General features: G+C 36.7%; 1 protein-coding gene across 3 annotated transcripts in view; it reads right to left on the bottom strand.

Moving 5' to 3' along the window:
- FILIP1 (filamin A interacting protein 1) overlaps nucleotides 1-15,437 on the bottom strand; it is a 267,880-nt gene that overhangs the window by 174,752 nt on the left and 77,691 nt on the right. The window contains exon 1 of one of the 3 annotated variants that reach the window (XM_013056270.2): nucleotides 10,075-10,586. The exons of the other annotated variants lie outside the window; for them this stretch is intronic. The gene's annotated coding sequence lies outside the window, so the exon portion shown is untranslated. Of the gene's footprint in view, nucleotides 1-10,074; nucleotides 10,587-15,437 lie in introns of those variants that run through there. 3 annotated transcript variants of the gene reach the window in all.

The raw sequence follows: 15,437 nt of genomic DNA, 5'->3' as shown, positions 1-15,437 counted from the left end.
TAACCTAGTTGTCATGTTAATTTTTTAAAATTTACTTATAAATATTAATCAAAATAATTATAATCTCTCACTTTTTGTTTAGGTTCTATTGCTTAGAATAATCTGTGTTACAGGATTTGCCATTGGTGATTTCCATCTTGGTAAGGTATGATTTAACCAGACAAATGTATATAGATTTTCCCCTAGGTGTAAAAATATTGCTCTGTAGAATTTCAAACTTAAAGGAGCAATCAGAAAACTAATTCTATACAGGCTTCTAAAAACTGTAGACTTAAAAACGTCTGCAGGGTACTTGACCCACTGGCCATGGGACCAGTGAGTCAGGACAGACCAGTTTGTTTCCAGTGCACCTGCTGCTGTAGAAGTAAAGTAATTAATCCCTTCCTGTTGTTGCTGTTATCATGAGAAGTGAAAGGGTGGTATGTAAGTCCACAAAGGGGAATCCCAGGGAAAATAGTGAACCCAGCCAAAGTCACAGGATTAGGGGAAAAGTCAACGGTCTGAACAGGAGACTGGAGTTTTTGGTTAAAATTTCCACTGGGGGAAAAAAATATGTGTCCCAAAGTAAAGCAGAATATATTATATCAGTCCACAAGGAAATGGAAAGACAGTATGTAGAAACAAAGTTACTGGGGAAATGGAGCACTTTGGAACAGTGTCTAAGAGAACAGTTTGCCTCCACATGACTCACTTGTTGGGAAAACAGAAAAAGCAAGAACCCAATCATTGGCCAAGCAGAAAGCTCATTTAGTTATCAGAACACCAAGGCCAGCTGCCACAAGAACCCTGATGCTGAAACAAGGAAACAGCTACCACTCAAAACCTTATATTCTCAGAATTAGCTCCAGACCAGCAGAACAATGAAGAGATTAAGAGTACAAACTGAGGAGTCTGCCACCTGCTTGTTAGAGAGCCTTGGACAATTCCCTCAGCCATTTTATCTATAAAATGTAGAGTACATGGATATATGCCTCATGAGGCTGCTAGTGCCTAATACATAGAAACACTCATTAAATATTAGCTACTATATTGTTTGTAATGATCATGTGATAAAAAGGGTAATAGACTGGAATTCGTAACTTCTGCTGAGTGAGTTTTCTTTATCTTAGTACTATCTTCTTTTAAGTGATGAGGTTATGCTAGATAACTGGTTCACCACCCTGGATGCACACTGAAATCACATAAAAGCTTCCAAAAACCTAGTCAGGTCAAATTGAATCAGAACCTCTGGGGCACAGCCCCAAGCATTTAAATTTTTAGAGCATCCCTGCTGTTCCTGATGCACAGAGAGTGTTGAGAACCACAAGACTAAATGACCTGATAATTCCAAGTGAACTCAAGAGTTCAGTTTCCTGCTGGGTACTTGTGGCTCCAAGACCAAAGCTGTATAATCATCAACCATGTGAGGCTCTGAGGCTCTGAGTGGAGATACTAATCCTTTCTCTCCTTTGATACTGCTGTGCCCTTTTACAGAAAGATAAGAAATGACATAAGGGAATTTCTGCGTTTATTTGTTAAAAGGAAATCAGGAGATCATGTGAATGAGGTAGAGGGACTTGATGAAATATAATATATCACTACTTTTACTTTGGAGTAAATTAACCTATACCACAGAGCAAAAAGTATATTCGTTTCGGGAAGATGTTTAGCATGTCAAGTAAGCAAGCAGTGGTATAAGTCCTATGTGTTGACCAGAAATAACTGTTTATGTGTATGTTGGTGGGGGGCGGGAGGAGCGGAAAACACGGTGGTGTGTGTGTCAAGGTATGTGAATATACTTTTGAAAAGATACTGTTTTTGTAGAATACATTTTTTTTCCAAGAGTAGAGATTCATTCTGTTTTGTGCTTACTTCACATGAAACATTCACATTCCTAGGATTTTCAATCCTATCACCTGGGGTATTTGATACAATAGAGTATATATGGACACTAGCATAAGAAAAAGCAAAACATTATCTACTCCATCAAAATTTTATTAAAATTGCTTTCCTTTTACTACAAATAATCCAAAAGTTAGTCATTCATGTAACTTTTAATTATATCCAATTTTAATTATATCCAAATGATCAGACATTAGCATCATTAATAGTCATTCTTGGTTAATAAAGATAAAAGAATTAAATAAAATGTCAAATAAAATAGTCCATGCTATTTATCACAGTAGCAAACCACTGTCTGAAAGTATCAGGTAATTTTCCTTAGACTGTAGCAAGATCTCTGTTTTTTTCTGAAGGAGAAACATGCTGCCAGATTGACAACTCACTACCTAAGCAAAGTTTTGGGAGCCTATGAGACCTCTTACATGGGAAGAGGCCTTCTGTTCCCTTCTTCATTCCTTCCTCCATCCAATGTACATGCACCACCAAAGACTTCTTCAGGGAACACAGATACCAACACCTGGAATAAGTATTTTGTAGGACTCCCCCTTGAACCCACTTAACAAACTGAATGCTAATGACCAAGGCAGAGATCGGCAGAACATGTTTAATGTTACAAGAGAAGGTAGGGTTCTGAGTTGTTAGCAGAGACAACACAAGGAAACCAAACCCCAGTGGGATCAAAAGATCTGGCTACAAAAGCAGCCATAATAACTCATAAAAGCAAATGTTCCATGCCACCCTCTCCCAGTGAATCAACTTGGCATTGTAGAAATCAAGAACCATGGGCACCTGGGTGGCTCAGTCACTTAAGCATCTGACTCTGGATTTCAGCTCAGGTCATGATATCAGAGTCGTGAGACTGAGCCTAGCACTGGGCTCTGTGCTGGGCATGGAGGCTGCTTAAGATTCTCTTTCTCTCTCTCCCTCTGCCCCACCCCCTCAAAAAAAGAACCACATTGCCCCATCAATAACTGTGGAAGAATAGTACCCAGACGTGGCTCTTCCTGGATTGCCCAACTCCAGAGGCCACTGAAGCTTCTGTTTCTACGTTGGGATCTGGGAGAAGAAGAGTCTGAGTTCCTGCAGTGTTGCATCCTACAACTTTCACTAAAACATCTCACAGTCATCTATATGGAGGTGTTCCTTGAACAACTGCCTACATTATAAGAAAGTAGTTGAAAATATGGCCTAAGATCAAACCGCCTATGTTTGAATGTCCAACCTACCAGTGGGCATATTACTTCCCATCTACCAACCTCTTTTTTCTCACCCATAGAGCAGAGATAAAGCTAGTACCTCGTAGGGTTGTCATGAGAAATAAGTAAAATCAATAAATAAATTCTGGCACAGAATAATCTCCAGTGTATGCTACGTAGTATTATCATCATCTGTAGATACTAAATAAGTATATATAGCTATATATAAGTATATATAGATGATATATATATAGCTATATATAAGTATATATAGATGATATGTATTATATGCAGCTGTTATCATTATATTATGAATTATATCATCATATAAGAATTGGGATTTAGATGCATAGTCATTGGTAGGAACACCTGGTATGCTGGGCAATGACCTCCAAAATGAACAACATACAGAAACTGGAGATACGTGACCCAAAATTGAGGAGCCCCTAAGAACAGTATAAGCAGCTGGCTTCCTTATGCACCCAAACAAACAACAGCCTGTGACCAAAGCAGTTGGTTTGGTGATGTCCAAACCAGAAGATGATATCTATCAAGACAACATGTGAAAGTTAAGCTTATGTGTGAGGCCCCTCCCTCACCCAAATACCGGGCTGCCCAAGCATGTATCACTTATTAAACAGTTACTGAAACACAAAGAGCCTTGAATATCTCCAGTGTCACATTTCAAGACTTACAGAATAATTAGGAAAAATCTGAGCTGGCAAAACTCTTCCTGGCTCACCCTGGCAAGCAGACCATCTTTGTTTTCCAGTAGTGTGTGTTGTCGTCACAGTAACTATGAGGCTCCAAATACAGGCACAGGCCGTCATTTCCTCATGGACTTAGGCTACCACTGAAATAGCATTATGAATGCAGTAATGCCTCTTCCTTTCCTGTTGTGCTGTGGTACCTCAAAGAATCAGGCCCTAAAATGAGTTACTTAAGACATAAGTATATTAAAGAGATATTAAAAAAAATAAAATCCTTTTATCCCTATAACCATATCACCTATGATTCGCATTGTGTGTGTGTGTGTGTGTGTGTGTGTAAAGACCTTATTTTTACAAAGATCTTTTAGATAAACAAGGCAAGTTGGCCGTAATTTGATTGTCTTAGTGATGTCAACAGTCTACTGTTTTTAATCAAATTGTCTTTCGACTTTAAATCTTCAGCAAGTCATATTTTAAAGAATGCATTTGGCCAGCTCTGATGAGTTCATTTCATGGATTTCCTACGCCTTTTCCTTACAAAGACAAGTAGCAGATAATTCATTTCTTCAAAGTAAATTGGGAAGATTGCAGTCACAATTGTTGCAAAAGAAAAGGAAAAAAAAACTGCAAGACTATTTTCAAGGGTGGACCTGTAAGGTCTTTGACCAGTGAAGCAACAATCATGTTCAATCATCTATGTTTTGGTAAAGGAGGTAGGTGACAGAATTGAAGCAAGAAAGCAAAAAGAGAAAAAGCCCTGAACCTTAAGGACTCAAAGTCAGATCACTTGAGATAATTCTTGCATTTGTTTTAAAAATTTTTAGTCTGTCTTTCACAGACCTCAGAAACACATAAATCACCCAATATTATGCACGTTGACACCATTTCCCAAAAAGGAAAAACCACGCCAACCTTCTTTTGACTTTTCAGTGCTGCTGCGGCTTAAGCAAAGCTCTCAGGGACCGGGATACTGGTTAACGTCCTGTTACTTCATTTCTGCTGGGAGTTTCTCAAGTTCTGCAATCAGCTGGTTAGCAGCCAGCTAGAGCTGCTCAATTCATGTTCAACTTTCCTGATTCTAAGTTCTTCCATAACTCCTGCCTTGCCTTTGAAATCAAACTGCCTCAACTATTGCCATAGGGAAAGGGGAATTCTGCCTGTAGCCTTTCCCTTGTCTGATTAGCCAAAAAGAGTAAGAATGACCATTTAAGGAGAATAAGAACACGAACCAATATATTTTCCTGAGGTTCCTATATTTTTGCCCCAAAGCCTTGATAATGTATTCTATAAGGCCAGAAAAAGTCCTTTTTTTTTTCTTTTCTTCCTTCTTTCTTTCTATAGCAAGTTTTTCATTAGAGAATGATAATTCTAAAACCCGTTTTGCCTCACTTATCTCTGAGAAACGTATTCTTTCAATTGGGAAAAATAAAGCAAATGGTCAGGTTGAAGCCATAACTACCCAGCATAACGTTTGTTAGTGCTAAAGCTACTAAGAAACTTCCCTGTTTATAAGACTGTTTCAAATATTTTTCTTAAATTAAATATACAAAATAGTAAGTACCCCATAATATATACACACATCTTTATGATATAACAGGGGTTTTTTTGTTTGCCTTGGAATATACTTTCTTGTCATGTTTAAGAAGAATGAAGAGGATTAAGGACAATGAATTCATTTCCATTAGGTAAGGTTGAAGCTAGTGTGAGATGACCTTTTTTGGTCTTTTCATTTTTATCTGTTACTAGGTTGGTAAAACAAAACAAAACATCTAAGGGAAGAAATAAAGAATGATATATTTAATAGTCTATTTTCTATAGAGGAGGAAGTCTCCATTGCCATACATTACTCAGCGTTGTAGGCTATAAAAAAGAGACACCCAAGCATTACATATAAACACACTTGATCTCCAAGTGCAAATATAGAAACCATAGAACAGCCGATGCTGTGGGTGATTATTTAACCTTTTTCGTAATGATTCTATAAGACAGCAGGCTGCTGAGTGATAAGGGAGGGTTTGAAACATATATTCCATGCTAAATGATTGGCTGGCGTACAAACTGTGTGTGCTTGCAGTACCCAGCAGCAAAGTATGTCCCAAACGAGATTCCACATTTAAACATTATGTTCTTCTGCTTTTCCTATGATCTGTGAACTTGAATTCACAGACTATCTGTATCTAAGAATTTTGTGTACAACAAAGATCAAAATAAACAGAAAACTGCAATTAGTGTGTGATGATAAAGCAATAGTATCTTAAATTTACTGAAAATTCTACCAGGCAGTTGAGTTTTATTGACTCATTTAATCTTCAAAAGTACTCTGTGAGGAAGACAGTATTATTATTCTCATTTTACAGATGAGGAAACTGAGGCACAGAGAGTAATTTGCCCAGGGTCACAGTGAGCGGAAATCTGAATCCAGGCCATCTGACTTGTCTATGCTGTAGGCCTTTCTTGCCTCCTCCTTCATAACAATATCCTTGTATTTTCAACTCAGATTTAAGGAAACAAATTTATTGTATTAGCTAATCTTTCTATTGCTATATATGTTAAAAATAATTAATGTATAAACAAATTTATGTTGCAGTCTTTTAGATATCATACTTCTCTCATAAATCTTTCTGCTAAACTAGATCTCAACCTAAGCTTCCCCCTCACTTCCCAAGGTGTTGCTTTCCTAAAACCCATGTGTATGAAAAAATAAAATGAGACAAATAAGTAAAAATGTGGATTTAGCAAGCTCTGTAAAATCCTGTTTCTTAGGGCATGTTTTATGAAAAAATGTTCATTTTCCAAAAAAGAAAAACACAGTCAGCATTATTTTAGAATGTGCATTTTGCCACCAATTTTCACTTCTAAAAAATAAATTAAAAATATAACTATAGAAAAACCACTGCTAAATGAATATATTGGATATTTCACAAATTTCATTGTGCAATTCCCATAATGATTCTTGCTAAACACTTTTAGAAGGGTAATTTTAATCTCCTTGGCTATCTTAAAATATAAAGAAAATACCTTTCTTTCAGTAAATCCAAAAAAATTGCTTCAAAATCGTAATTCGTGTTTTATCTCACACAGTAAGGCAACAGTTTTCAGTGATTAAAAATAAATCTGAAAAATATCTCTATTTTTAAATATCTAGGGAAAAAAGAAAAAAAAAGATCATAACACATATTTAAATATTTTAATGTTCCGGGACAGATTGTAGTCCATGATGACCCACAGATAGAAGGAGCCATGATTTAAATGAATAGTATAAAAGGTAATTATAAATTTAATCTGGTACTAAAAGATGATAAAAGTGATATGATTTATGGTATTTAGGCAGGTGGATGCAGACACAGGAAAAGCAGGTATATAGCATATATACAATCTTTTTTTTTTTTTTAAAGATTTTATTTATTTGTTTGAGAGAGAGAGAGAGAAGGCACCAGAGAGGGGAGGGTCAGAGGGAGAAGCAGACTCCCTGCCAAGTGGGGATCCCGACTGGGCACTTGATCCTGGGACTCCAGGATCATGACCTGAGCTGAAGGAAAGCGTTTAACCAACTGAGCGACCCAGGTGACCCTACAGTCTTTAAATACAATTCTTTCTAGTTTGTTCTCAAGGTCATCATCTCCACAATCAGGTACATGAGCATAGTTAGAATTACTTGTAACTTCTCTATGCATGATAAAAGTATGAAGACTTGCCTTGATAACTTTTAAGATAAAAAGTTATTAACTACATTTAACAGTTGCTTTTCTTGATTTTATATCTATTTATACTTTCTCTTGTACTCATCATCAGAAAAGTAGAGCCTAAAGGGTTAATAGAACATCCACAATGTGCATGGGGATAAAAAGCTCTAAAACCAAGTGGTGCTTAGGACAGTGCTTCATTAAACTGTTCTGAATTTAAAGACACAAACCTTACCCCAAAGTACCTTAATCCTAATAAAGCACCAAACTGTCTAAAAAGGAATCACTTCGAAAAGGTAAGGTCAGGTAATCATTGTGAAAGTAGTAGATACTTATCTGGGCTTTAAAGAGTGGACAAGGGTCTCTATAAGAAAGGGGAGGAAAGGTATTCCAGCCAGGGGGAATGAAACAGGCAGAGGTGTAGCACTGAAATGCATACTGTGCATGTGTTTGGAGAATGGCCCAAATTCTGAAACATCTGAAGCAGAAGGACACTTGTTGTTGAGTAGTGGGAGCCGAAACTGGAAAATTTAAGTACGTGCCAGATGATGGAAGGTTTTCAAAATACCCAGCCTAGGTGTTTGTCACCAACAGAAGCCCCAGAAGATAACTGAAGAGTAAGAGAAATTGGCAGAACACTGTTTTAGAACAATTAACCCCATGGTCATGAGCTAGATGATTTGGATGGCAGTGAGAGGTGGTAGGGAGCAGCACTGTTACAATCCAGACAGAGGGTGAAGGGAAGGGGCCTTAATGTGGAGGGAGATATGGTGGTGGGCTCTAACAACCCTTATGGTGAAGGGGACAGAGTAGATTGCAAAATAACACAGACATGTGAACTTGAACAAACAAGAGAACAGAATCCGCATGGATCATGGAGGGTTTGACTGTACATGTATCGGAGGGAAGCACATGGTCTAACCTGAGCTATTTTTGATCTTCAGGGATGAATTTACAGCCACGAAGACAATGCTATTCAGAAATCAGTTCATCAGGAAACATGGCTTTCACCCAGGGCCAAATGCTATACTCAGTTATCTACACACTGTTCCACTGACTCCCAAAGAAATTACATGCCGAGAGCTAATGGCAGACTTTGGCTTTATACATACGTTTGTAAGCCAACAATGTGACCCTTCCTGAGATAAAAACAAAAATGGAAAGCATTTAGTCCTGACTTTTCAAAACTTTTTCAAGACAAAGATACTTCATCTCCGCTAAAGTACCAGGAGTTTCATTCTCTAATACCAAGGTTACCAAAGTGCACTTTGCACTATACTTGTATACATTCATTATATATGATTAGCTTCATTTACTTCATAAACTAGTCATGCAATCAGAATCAGGAAGCACTGTACATACTGAAGTGCATGTACTATTTCCATTTCCTGCACATTCAATATATAAGCTTTAATTAATTTTTCTGAAAATAGAAACATTTACTGAAAGGGTTGATACATTCTTAATTGTCAATGAATCACCTGTTCAAAACCGGTCTTGGGTAAATTCTTTCTTTAAGTTGACAAAATAGACTCAAATAATTCCTTTTAAAATGTACATCTGTATTTTCTCATATATCATCCTTAGATTAGAGTATTCATTCAAATTATCATGTTCACTTAAAGGAATAAACTTACGCAAATCCAGCCCAACTATAGACACCAGGTATCAGTAAACATATCCTAAAATTCAGCCACAGCTTTTGTCAGAATCAATGTGAAATCAATCACTCTAAGCAATTCTGATAAAATTGCATGGCAATTCATGGAAGGGGAGATAACATACCAACAGAGAAAAGGAGGATTTCCTTCACACTATCATAAACATGCTCCTATACACACATATATATATATAACTTAAGAAAGAAAGTTTTTTCTAGAAGATTCTATTTCAGTTTTAAAAATCAGAATCAGTTTTATCTATACAGAAGCAATTACTCAGTTTATTTTTTTTCTAGATCACAAAATAGCACTCTCCCGGGTAGTTTCTATTCAACAACTGCAAAAGTAGTGATTTACTAGCAGTCGTATTTTGTGCCCAGTCAGAAACACTGGGGGTGACTATAATGTAACCAGGTCAGATCCAGCACAAGGTGTACCAGTGTAATCAGAGAATCCAGCAAAGGGAGAAGCAGATAGCAGCAAATCTTAAGCACAGCAACACACACACCATGCAGGACTTTGCTCTCATTTACCACACAAGCTGCTCAGCTAGTTTCAGTAAATGAATGTTATTTTGCTCCTAGGAAAAATCTTTCTTCCATTGTTTAGCCACCTTAATTGTGACAGGAGCTCTGAAGTTGTCCTTTGCCACATTGCTGTTACCTGCCCGAGAACATTAACTTGGCAGAAATATTTTGATGGCTATGAAAACATCATAACAACCTTTGAGCTTAAAAAGGAATTGGTGTAATTCTGAAAGAGATGATGTTACTGATTCCTTCACAATAATCCGCGATCATTATGATAATTCCTTAAATGTGTTATCACATAGTGGAAACAGTAAGAATCAAAGAAATCTGACAACACAGACTCTGAGAAAACACTCCTCTTACAGAAGCAGAAATTTCTAAAGAGACTAAATAGCTATTTATTTTGGGCTTACCTGACGGCAGCTTGTTTAATCAAGGGTATGTCCTTTATGGAGGTAGTTTATCCTTTGAAGAACCCAGTGGCTTGTCCCACAGCCCCAGAGAGACTGGAGTCTTGGAAAACTATCCAGCCCAAAAGAATACAGAGGAAAAAGCTTTTCCCACTTTCTTTCCTAGGACTAGCCAACAGCTGAAGTCATGCAGGAAACTGAGTAGAGGGAAGGGAAAAAGCAGCTTCTTCTCCCTGAAATCCCGATCAGCAGAAATTGGAGGCTGTTGCCTATCTCCCACCCAGACTTTTGTTTAAAAGTTTTTTCAACTGTTGCTAGGTGTTGTTGGGTTCTGAGATGAGGTTTCTCGTCTTCTGCTCCCTTCACAACACTGTCGGAGCAAGGACTTTGTTGAGGAGCTGAGCTCGCGCATGCTATATTTAACCAGTGTTCTCAGCAAGTCAAGCCTGTCAACAGCTGAGAAGTTGGGAGACGGCTTTACTCAGTTCCTCGGCAGCTGGGTTATCAGTGGATATAGCTCTGCTCACCCTGTTAAAGATTGCAGGGAAACCGGCAGATCCTTTTAAGGACACAGAGGTAATTATTACTCAAAGCTCTTAAATACAGATTGTGATTTGGGGCTTTAAATCTGAGGAAGAAATAGCAGTTGTCTCGAGCAGAGCAATGTACCAATGCAATATTTTTCTCAAGCAGGCACTCTCAGATAGACGTTCTTAAATTTAAAACAGCCTTTTAAAAATGTGCCATAGTTGTTGGGGAAATTCACAGACAGAGATCATTCCAGACGCTTTTTTACATCGGTGTGTTATTTTCATAGCCAGATGACTTACCTTGTTCTATCAGACTTGATCAGCTTGTATACCTAAATGTTATTAAAATAAAGTTAACATAAAGGAATGTCTGTAATAGTATGTTTTTGAATGGAGGAGGGTTAAGGAGGAAAATCTTAGCATTCTCACTCAGGTCATTCATTCAAAGTAAGAAGTGAAGAACACTCCAGGAAAACCAGGACTTGAAACAACTCTTGTCGACAGCCTCACCTCATCAGTAACCCTCCAGGCTCCAAAACCGGAGGAGGGTCGCTTCTGCCCTGAACTCTCACATGAAGACTGTCTCAAGATATTTTATCGGCTTTATTTTATATCAGAAAATAGGATAAATATGCCAAGATCAAGACTTATGGGGGGAAAATGTTTTCTACTAGTTTTAGGGACTATCTTATTATATATGTGAAATTAAGAGTAAGAGGAACAAAGAGAGATCCCTCTAGGTAAAGTAGGAAAGGACACACACAAACACACACACACACACACACACACCATTATTAGTTAACCCACTAGAATATTGCCCTGATAAAAATGTCACCAACACCATTATAAATGTTGACCCCCCCTACCCAAGATCAATCTATCAGCCTAAGGATATACTTTTTTTGACATGCAAACTGAAGTTAGACCAAGCAGAGTATGCCTGGGGGGCTCAGTCAGTTAAGTGTATGCCTTTGGTTCAGGTCATCATCCCAGGGTTCTGGGATCAAGTCCAGCATCGGGCTCCTTGCTCAGCAAAGACCCTGCTTCTCCCTCTGCCTGCTATGCCTGTCACTCCCCTTGCTTGTACTCTCTCTCTCTGCCAAATAAAAAAAATAATAAAATCTTGAAACTAAAGCAAAACAACCAAAAAAAAAAAAAAGCATTGCATATTTGTGAGAAGTATCTTATGTACTAGATAACTCTAATGTCTCTCTGGGAAGGACTGCCACTTTTCACAAGAGGGTGTGTGTGTGTGTCCTTTTTAAAGAAATGACCCTCACCTTCAAGACTGGCCGACACTCCCTCCCAATACACATACCTCGACCCATTAGAAAACATCTCAGTTCTTCCCATCCTATCACCTAACAGCTTTCATCCTTGTAATTTATCCCTGTAATTTATTTACTACTATCCACATATAAAATTACATTTGTTCAGATTCTTAGTCTTCCTGGGTCTGGGCCAGCTGTGATTTTTAGAAAAGACTTCTATTAAGATAAAAGTGTCCTTATGTGAAATTAATGGACTCATCTAGAACACTAATGGATCTTTTAGAAACTATCTATTCACAGTCCCTAAAAAGTGGGTTCTGATAGGAAGTGGAAGTATGTGACTGGGCTAGGCCATTGTTTAGAAACACCAGGAGAATATTTTAAATATTACGAAGAGCTGGGTAAGGAGAAATTATTGTTTGGAAAATGCACATACCCCACACAACATATCCCGCATGTAATAGCGCCGAGTTGAGAACCATTTCACTAAAGAGGACTCCAGGAAGGTATCTTTTCACTCCTACTGAAAGTTCACTTTATAGATGTCTCCAATCCAAAATGAAACAGAGAAGATTGTACCCCAAGTCAAGATAACTAAGGGGAAATAACCCACTTTGTCTTTATGGACCTAGATAATTCCCTCAGGAGCAGGATAGTTATTTCTCCTCTAACTATCCAGACAATTAGAGTTCTCAGTGTGGGTTTTTTTTCTTTTTCTTTAATGAAAACCTAGTCCTCTCACCATTGTTTTCTCTAACACTTGGATTAGCGGTCCATTGTTACTATTAATTTATTTTAATCAATGTGATGACAAGCAACAGCACACAGTATTTTATATAATTAGATACTGTTGCTACCTTCAAATTATGTTCTTTAGTTATACTTAGCATATGTGCTAGCCTAACTCAGTATCCCACAATTAGTCTCTCTCTCTCTCTCTCTCTCAATCTCTCACACACACACACAAACACACACACACACACACACACACACACACACACACACACATATGCATTCTCTATCCCTCTTTATAAAGTGAATTTATTTTGAAAGCCTTCCCCCGGGAATGATTATTCAGACAAAAGAATTTCCTACATAATCCACAGTGGAAGTAGTGTCATTAAGAGGTATTAGAAATTTGTGTTTTGTATACAGTCAAAAAGGCACTGATTTTTCAACATATTTTGTTAATATATTACTGTTCAGCTGGATCCTTTTCCCAAAGTCTTAAGTGTGAGCATTCTGAGAACATCTGATAAACTTAAAACTAAAGATGAATTTCCCTACTTCAAGAATGAGTCATGACGAAACTTTTTAATAAGAATATAGGTTAATAATATCAATGAGGAAAAAGCAAATGAATTAAGTAAGAGTGTTGGCACATTATCTCTACATCCATTTCTAAAACACAAATTTTGCCATGTCGTTCATTTAAAGAAGCACAGGGATTTTTTTTAAGTAAAAAATTAATCAGTTTGTCATTTGCTTCAAAATGAAGTCCAGGGGTGAGGGGTCACGAGAGGAGTCTCCAAACAACAAACATCTCTGTTATTGTTTATAGCTTGGATCTGAGACTTGGATATAAGCTCCTGGGTAGTAGAAAATGTTTTCTGTTTGTTCCTTACTGAGTAATCAAGCACCACAGCAAGTGTTCAATAAATAGGAATGATTAAATGAGCAAATGAACAATATAAAGATGAAAAAATTTTTAGAGCATATTATTCAAAACTTACAGAAAATGTTTCTAGGCTTTCTGGACAGAGTTATATCATTATTACTTATTTATTAAGAGTTATAGAAAGAAATTCATAGATTGCAAATCAGTTATTTTGAATTTTTTCAAATTGCAAAGGAAAGTTAATAGATTTTAGGATAATAATAAAAATACTTATGTAACACTTACTATGTGTCAAGCACATTTCTAAGGCTTAATACATATTCTCACAATAACCCAATGAGACAGGTATTATTATTATCCCCCATTTTACAGGCAAGAAAACTGAGGTATAGAGATCTTAAGTAACTTGATCAGGTTACATGCTAATAAGTAGCAGAAGAGAGTCTGGTTCCAAAAATTTGTGTTTCTAACCACATAACTGCCTCCTTACACTTAATAGTCTCAGTATCCTGTTCTTGGCAATCACTGAAAGTCAAAAAATATAGACTTTGCTATACCTGAATAAATATGCTTCTGACCAAAAAAAAAACACATTTAAAATTCTATAGCTCTCAAGCAAATAGAAAAAAAAATAACATAACTACATGATCAGCATAGTAAAATAAAAGCTCATTGGAACTGAAGTCCTGTTGAATACCAGAGAAGAGAAAATTGGACTGGAAAGAAGATAATTGCTTTGAGGAAAAAAAAAAGTGTCTATTTTTAAGCAAAGGATATGAGCTGTTCAGTATTCTCTCTAAAACAAACAATGCATGATGTTCTATGATGAATGAGTTCAGTGCCTAATGAAATTCTAAAATTACATTCTAAAAATATAATTTTGGCCTATGATTTGATAAGCAATTTTTAAATGTTTATGAGCTATGCATTCACAACCAAAACTTCTCAAAGATGTAGCCAACAACAAGAAAAAACATCAGACAATACAGGGGGGTGGCAGGAGAAATCAGTATACATTAATTAGTGTTTTGATATCAGAATGATGTGTTACACTTGCTATAGTCAGATTTTACAATTTAAAAACACTTGAATTTTTTATTAATCTACATATACCTCTTACAAAACTTTAAAATAAATAGTGCTAATACTTTGTAATATCTATACACATTCATAATGAAATAAGTACTTTGGCTTGTTCACTTAATAAAACACACATTATATCATTTATATATTTGTTCATAAAATATTCAATTAAATTATTTATTTTCCCAACAGCTTCAGAGAAAAGAGAACCAAGGATAGGTTTTTAGAAAGTTGTAAGATAATGATATTTCCATTTACTTGAGCAAAGTAAGCATTTACATGCTTGTATTAGACATTAAAATCCCCAATTCCCTGCCCTGCTTGAAACTGGGTGAACAGAACTTAACTCTGAAAGAAAGGTAAAAGGTCATATCCTGTTAAGATTACAAGCATCCTACTTTGCAATAGAGTCAACTAACATTCTCTTGAGTATATTTCTTTCTTCCTTTCCTATTCCAGAGTCATCCTCCACTCTGGTTCGATGCTCTAATTCTTAGCTGTAATGGATGACTCAACAATTTTCTGTGAGGGGACGGGACATTTACTCTCCAAGAAACAGACACAGAATTGGGAAACCAGTGATTGGGCATAGAATTATGAAAAATAAAGCACGTTTCCCCATGGAGCTTATGGGTTTGTATGTGTACACTATATAGATAATTACAATTAACTGAAAAACAAGATGCCTTGGAAGCACATTGGTTGAGACCTCTGATTCTGGAGTCAGGCAAAGCTAGTTTGAATTCAGACTCCCATTCCTCATTACCTATGGGAATTTAGCAAATTACTTTATTTCACCCAAGACTACTTTACCTTTTCTGTAAGATTAATAAAATAGTTTAAGACTATTTATAATAACCAAAC

Source organism: Mustela putorius, unplaced genomic scaffold, assembly GCF_011764305.1.
Source record: "Mustela putorius furo isolate JIRA1106 unplaced genomic scaffold, ASM1176430v1.1 tig00003863_pilon_pilon_pilon, whole genome shotgun sequence".
NCBI classification, from domain to species: domain Eukaryota; kingdom Metazoa; phylum Chordata; class Mammalia; order Carnivora; family Mustelidae; genus Mustela; species Mustela putorius.
This window is presented reverse-complemented; position numbering and strand designations above follow the sequence as displayed.